The sequence below is a fragment of the Echinops telfairi genome, unplaced genomic scaffold, assembly GCF_000313985.2.
Source record: "Echinops telfairi isolate 266 unplaced genomic scaffold, ASM31398v2 ScPeMD7_23;HRSCAF=83, whole genome shotgun sequence".
Classification (NCBI taxonomy): domain Eukaryota; kingdom Metazoa; phylum Chordata; class Mammalia; order Afrosoricida; family Tenrecidae; genus Echinops; species Echinops telfairi.
The window spans coordinates 88580868-88586967 of NW_022103920.1; positions in this window are offsets into that span (position 1 = coordinate 88580868).

Genomic DNA, 6100 nt, shown 5'->3' on the forward strand with positions numbered 1-6100 from the left:
CCTGCTATCATGGGAAGCAGAGGACCTGTGATCATGGTTCTCAATCCTGGCAATGTGTGAGAATTCCTGGGGAGCTTTACAAATCCTGGGCCAGGACCTCAGCAATGACCAGCTGTCTAGTTCTCTCTGACGGAGAGGCCTGGGCACAGGTAGTTTTGGAGCGCACTCCAGGGGATTCTGCTTAGGCACCAGGAAGGCTGGGAACCGCTGGCCTCCAACATGCACAGCCAGCAGGCTCAGTATAGGGCAAGGCTACAGTGAAAACACCCCGGGATCCTCATAGGGGCTCTACCATGCCTAAGCAACTGTGGGGCGGGCTGTGGGGCGGCCGGGGCGGGGGGGTCATTGAGGGGGAGTCAAAGAAGGGAGCTCTGGAGAGATGGATGCCAGGCGGGGCAGTCTGGCATCCATCTCCCTCAGCCATGTCTCAGAAAATTGAATTAAAATCCATATTTTTCAGCTGCTCCCCGCCTGACTGGCTGGCTTGAGGGAGGGAGCTGAGGTGGTAAGCACTGGTAGAACAAAGCTAGAGAGAAGGCAGCCTCCCTTCCCAAGGGGGAGAAACCAGCTCCAGGGGTCTTCCTGGAGAAGGGCTTTCCCAGGGGCACCCAGGCCACCTGTCTTCCCCAAACCAGGCAGATTGGTGGGGAATGGCACGGCTGGCTTGGAAGAACAAGGTCCTGGGATCTTGCCATGGAAGGGGTTTCTTGGACACTGTTACCACACGGGGAGAAAGATGGGGCTTTCTACTCCCGTAAGGAGTGACCGTCTCAAAAACTCATAGGGCAGTTCTACCATGTCCTAGCGCGTCTCTATAAGTTGTCACCAACTTGATGATGGTGAGTGCTTTGGGTAACCACGTGGGAAGGAGTCTTGGGGGCCTAAAGGCAAGGCCTGCAGTTCAAAGCTCCAGGTATAACCGCTACACCCTCAGTCTGCGTTCACTCTCACCTCTAGTCGGCTCCATTTGTAACCCACAAGTGAGTAGGTTCAGTGCCCCCTTACACTAATCTGGCTCCAGTAACAGAAGAAGGAAAATTCTATTCCCAAACGGGATTACCTCCCCAGGTACAGGGTCAAGATTCCAATACATATTTTGTAAGGGAACATGATTCAATCCAAGAGAGTCCCCCATCTGACAAGAAATAACCATTTGCCTTGGGCTGGTCTTCTGGCTCGGGGGGCGGGGGGCGGGGGGGGGGCTAGTTACCCTCCCTAGTCCCAGCACAGATGTTTGTTTCCTTGTCTCACCTGGGCTTAGAAGATCCAATGCTACCTACCTGTCAGGGGCAGGTTTAGAAGCCACACCCACAAGGATGGTTAATTATATAGCACCTGACTGCGATTTACATAGAGGTGCCTGTCCCCGTGGATCAGTTGGGTTTCTGCCACAGTATAATCGCACCTGGGGTCCTGACAGTTTGGGTCTGCTTCACCTGGGAGCTGATTCTCCGAATCAAAGAGAGAACAGAAAAAGGGGATGGATGTGAGCAGAGGCCGGCTGGCTGCCCAGGCAGAGAGGAAAGCATGCCCAAGGACCTGAGCCCTTCTCTGTTGCGCACAGCCCACCAGAAGACAAACATCTGGGAACAGAAAGAGCCAGGGATCCGGAACCAGGAGTATGGAGAGGAGAATAAACCTGAGTGCAGGATCCTGGAGCCCCCCCACCTCTGGCACCCCAATCTAGAATCTGGCATGGGCATTTCCAGGGAAGCAGGCCTCTCGGGGCGACCCTGGCCTCCAGCCTTTCCCACTCTCCCGAGACCCCACCCTGAAGGCTGTGCCTCTTGCCCTCGCTCTCACCATGCTTCACAGTTTACAGAGCGCTTTCACACCCAGCGTGCATTTGCTCTGCACAACCTCAGGGCTGGAGGCAGGTGACAGCGGCAGGTTTCCAGGGCTTTGAGCAGAAGCTAGGGAGGGTTCAGAAGGCGTTAACCCCAAAGTCACAGCCATCACGTCAATTCACAGCAACCCTCTGAGACAGAGTAGAACCGCCCCTGTGGGTTTCCAAGACCGTAACTCTTCATGGGGATAGAAAGGCTCCTCTTTCTCCTGTGGAGGGGCCGGTGGTTTCAGACTGCTGACCTTGCAGTGAGTCACCCAACGCGTAGTCCACTATGCTACCAAGGCTCCCACTGAGTGGGTTAAAACCAATCCATTCGGGGGTTAGTTCGTCAGGTCAGTACAAACTTTGTACTGATAGAAAGGATCGAAACCCTCCTCCTCCAGGGAACCTTCCTGGACTGAGAGCAGCGTGAGCCAGGCAGACCAGTGGTGTGGTGTTCTAGCAGGCTCAGTGCTCCCTGGGTGCTGAAGAACTCCCTCCACCTGTTACTGTCAGGTCCATTACCGCCAGCTCACGGCAGCCCCATGTGTTACAGAGCGGAAGGGGCTTTGTGGGGTTTTCTCAGCGGTCATCTTTCCTGAGGGAGCTCTCCGGACCTTCCATTCCTGCTGTAACGAGAACCCCCCAACCTTTTGGTGAACAGTCCAGTATAAACCATTTACGCCACCTTTGGGCAGCAAAGAGGAAACCCTCCCGTGCTTTGTGGACTCGAACTTGCACCACTCTGGGCCCATAGATGCTTCCTTAGAAAGTTTCCCTCCTGATTCCTACTCCAGCCACACATCCGCTCATAAGTCAGACTAGCTCCCCCAACTGGAGACTCCTGTCGTCTTCTCTCTCCCACTGGGGGTTTTCTCAACCAGGGGGTCACACACAGGACTCAGACCCACAGGTAGGCTGGTCAAGATCATCCTTGACTGTGGGAAGAACCTAGCCTGTTGGTGGAACTGAGGCCTGTGTGTGCAGTGGGCTCTTAGGATACTAGAGTCTGAGGTAATGAACAAATGCAGACCACAGGCAGATGGGGAACAGCTGTGGGGCCCAGAGAGGTAAGTACCTCACCCAGGAGTGGATAACTGCCCCCAGCCAGGCATTGTTGACCCCCTCCCCCAACTACTGGCAACACCACTTTGACCTGCTTAGACCTCCTTTTACTCATGAATCCTAGGAAGAGGTTGAGCAAAGGAACCATAAGGGAAGCCATAGTGATTTATTCAGCATCAGTGCTGGCCAACCTACTATAGGTGGTAGGTTAGTCCAGGTTGACTAGCAAAACAAATCCAGAAACACTCATCTATGTGTAAGAGAGAACTTTATGTCAAAAAGTAATTGTGCATTAAGAAAACATCCCAGCCCAGTCCAGAAGTCCACAAGTCCGATATCAGCCCATGTATTCCTCTTCAGACTCACGCAACACATGCAACGGTGCTGAATGTAGGAAGAGCACAGGCCGGTGGGTGGAAGTCCTGTGGATCCAATGCTAGTGGACGCATCTCCAGGGCTCTGGCTGTCATCAGCGTGGCTCCATGTGGCTTGTCAACAGGAATGTAGCAGAGAGAGTGTGTGTCCCACCTCCAGGGAGGAAGAGAGGAAAACTTCCAGAATCTTCATGAGAAGGCCACATCCACCAGGAGGCATCAATCTGACTGGGACCTGATTGACAGGCTAGACTCCACCCCGTCATTCTGTTCATCAAGTTGACGTGAAATTGTGTAATGACCACAGGTGGTATACTCCATTTCTGTTTAGTATTGCTGTCAAGAACAGGAGGAGCCTACAGCTGTTCCCCACCTGACTCTGGTTTGGGTTTGTTCACTGTTCCAGGCTCTAGTCTCCCAAGAGCCCGCTGATCACCCCAACCTTCAGTTTTGCCAACAGGCTAACGGTAAGACTGGTGGTTCTAACCCACTAGTCACATCATGGGAGAAGGATGAGGCTATCAGCCCCCTTAAAGGTTTTAGCCCAATAGGGTCACTATGAGTCAGAATCCACTCGATGGCAGTGGGTTTGGTCAAGACCAAGAGGTATGTACTCTACAGGTTGTGGTAGTTAAATGCTTTTTATGTCAAGGAGACACTCCTAGCTAAGGTTAGAGTCAAACCTGTCAATCAGGTCCCAGCCTGATGCTGAACCCTTGAGGGTGTGGCCTTCTTATAAATGGGGACCATGGGGCCTGCCCACTCTATCTCTCCACCTTTACTTTTCTGCTGACTGGCCACCCTGAGAGCTTCCGGAGCACAGCCATGTTTCCACAGACCTTGGATCCACACCACTGTGCCCCCTACTTAGCCTGTGATCTCCCTGCAGTCTGCATCATTGCCTGTGGCTGCCTGAGTCGGACTTAGGGACTAGTATTGGACTTACGGACTTGAGTTGGACTGAGCTGGAATGCCTTCTTGATACATAATCGCTTCTTGATATAAAGCTCTTTCTTATGTATATGTGAGTGTCACTGGAATTGCTTCACTGCTATGCTTTGCTGTGTCCAGGGGTTCCTGGCCTTGCCAACTGGAACATGGCCTCATGGACCACACTCAGCAAGTGGAAAGCAAAGTCCACTTAGGAAAGAAAAGGGCCTCAAGGGAGTTGCTGCTGAAAGAGCGCTGGGGGTGTGGGGGATGTCTGCTTCTCCAGGTTATGCATGGACCAATCCTAGGTCTGGTCATATTCCTCAGGTCCAGTCGTGAATCTGCTCACGCTCTGTCCCCGCTGGGGTCTTACCTAAATATAGACAAGGAAGTAAGCAGGCAATGGGGTCAGCATAGAGAGCCATAGTTTGGTGGCTTGAGTTGGAAATCAGCTGAGAGGTCCAAAACTTGCTGACATAAGATTTAAAATAATCCTAGGCTGTCGAAACCATCTCTCTAGACAGCCAGCTGCCCCCACTGCTTCTCACTGGGGCTCTTCCTGTCTCTCTGCATGGTATTCTGCATCTCCCTTCTCTCACAGGGATTGTGAGGAAGCTTACCTAAACTCAGAGAGAATTCTAGCACAGTGGGGACTGAGGCCCAGGCAGTAGAAACTCCTCAACTCTTCCCTTAGAAAAAGTCTGGCTCTGGGGGCTATGCTTGGGACAGTGGATCCCCAAAGACTTGGCGAAAGGTGAGGTTAGACAGGTACTTCTGACCTCCTGCTGAGAAGGAAGGACAGGGAATGGGAAGGGAATTGTGGCTTGAGGGACACAGAGATCTGTTTTCCTTCATTCCAGAAAAACCATGCCTATACTCTGACTGGGGACTTACAGCTGGAGGGACCTCTGGTGCTGGATACTGCTGTCCTCAGGGATTTGGGGAGGCAGCCTCAGTGGGGACTCACTAAGTAGGGGTCATCATGGCAAGAGCAGAATGCTCCTGACCTAGAATGCCCACGACGACACTACATTTGGAGTTGTGGATCCCCACTCTGTTAGGCAGAATGGAACTGCTCCATTGGGTTTCCAAGTCCTGGTGGTGGAGGGGGTTATACTGGGCTGCTAACCACAGGTCAGCAGTTAGAAATCACCAGCCCACTCCAGAGGAGAACGATGAGGCTTTCTCTTTCCCTAATGAGTTACAGTCTTGGAAACCCACAAGGGCAGTCCTGCCCTGTCCTACACGATCTCACTCTGAGTCGTGAGTCAGAATTAATTCCACTGCAGTGAGTTTAGTCTTTACAGAAGCCCACTGCTGGGTTCCTATCCCCAACCTTTCCATTAAAAGCCCAGGACTCGAAATTCTAGAGCCAGCCTATTTCAAGTAGCCATTGGTTTCTTTGCTGACCCTAGGGACGTTGTCTCTCCCAGGGACCTTTGAAGATTTCCACACAGGCACCCCCAGCTAGTGGAGCCTCCCAGACCCAGATGGTAGGGGCAAAGAAGAGTTGTAGGAGGGTTTGGAACTTGCTAGTAAGGAAGGCTTCCTGCAGGTGGAAGAGAAAGAGCAGCCTCTGATAGACAGACGGGGGATCTTGAAGTCCTGGAAGGCAGAAGGAAGGCGGTTTTCTCCTTTAGGAAGGTTGGGGTTGGAGGGCTGGGGAGAGCCTTGAGGCCCGGTAGCTCTGTGACAGCCAAGGGCGAGCGACTGTTGCCTCCACATCTTTACACCCTCCTTCCCACCTCTCCCCATCCCCCCCACCCCCTCCCCCGCCCCAGGCTCCCTTGCCTCAGCAGCTCTGGCTGGGGATAGCTGCGAGGCCCTGGCCAGCGCAGCGGGCGGGGTCTGGCCAGAGGCCCCCAGCTCCCGATCCCGGTACCCTCCTCCTAACCCCGCCCCC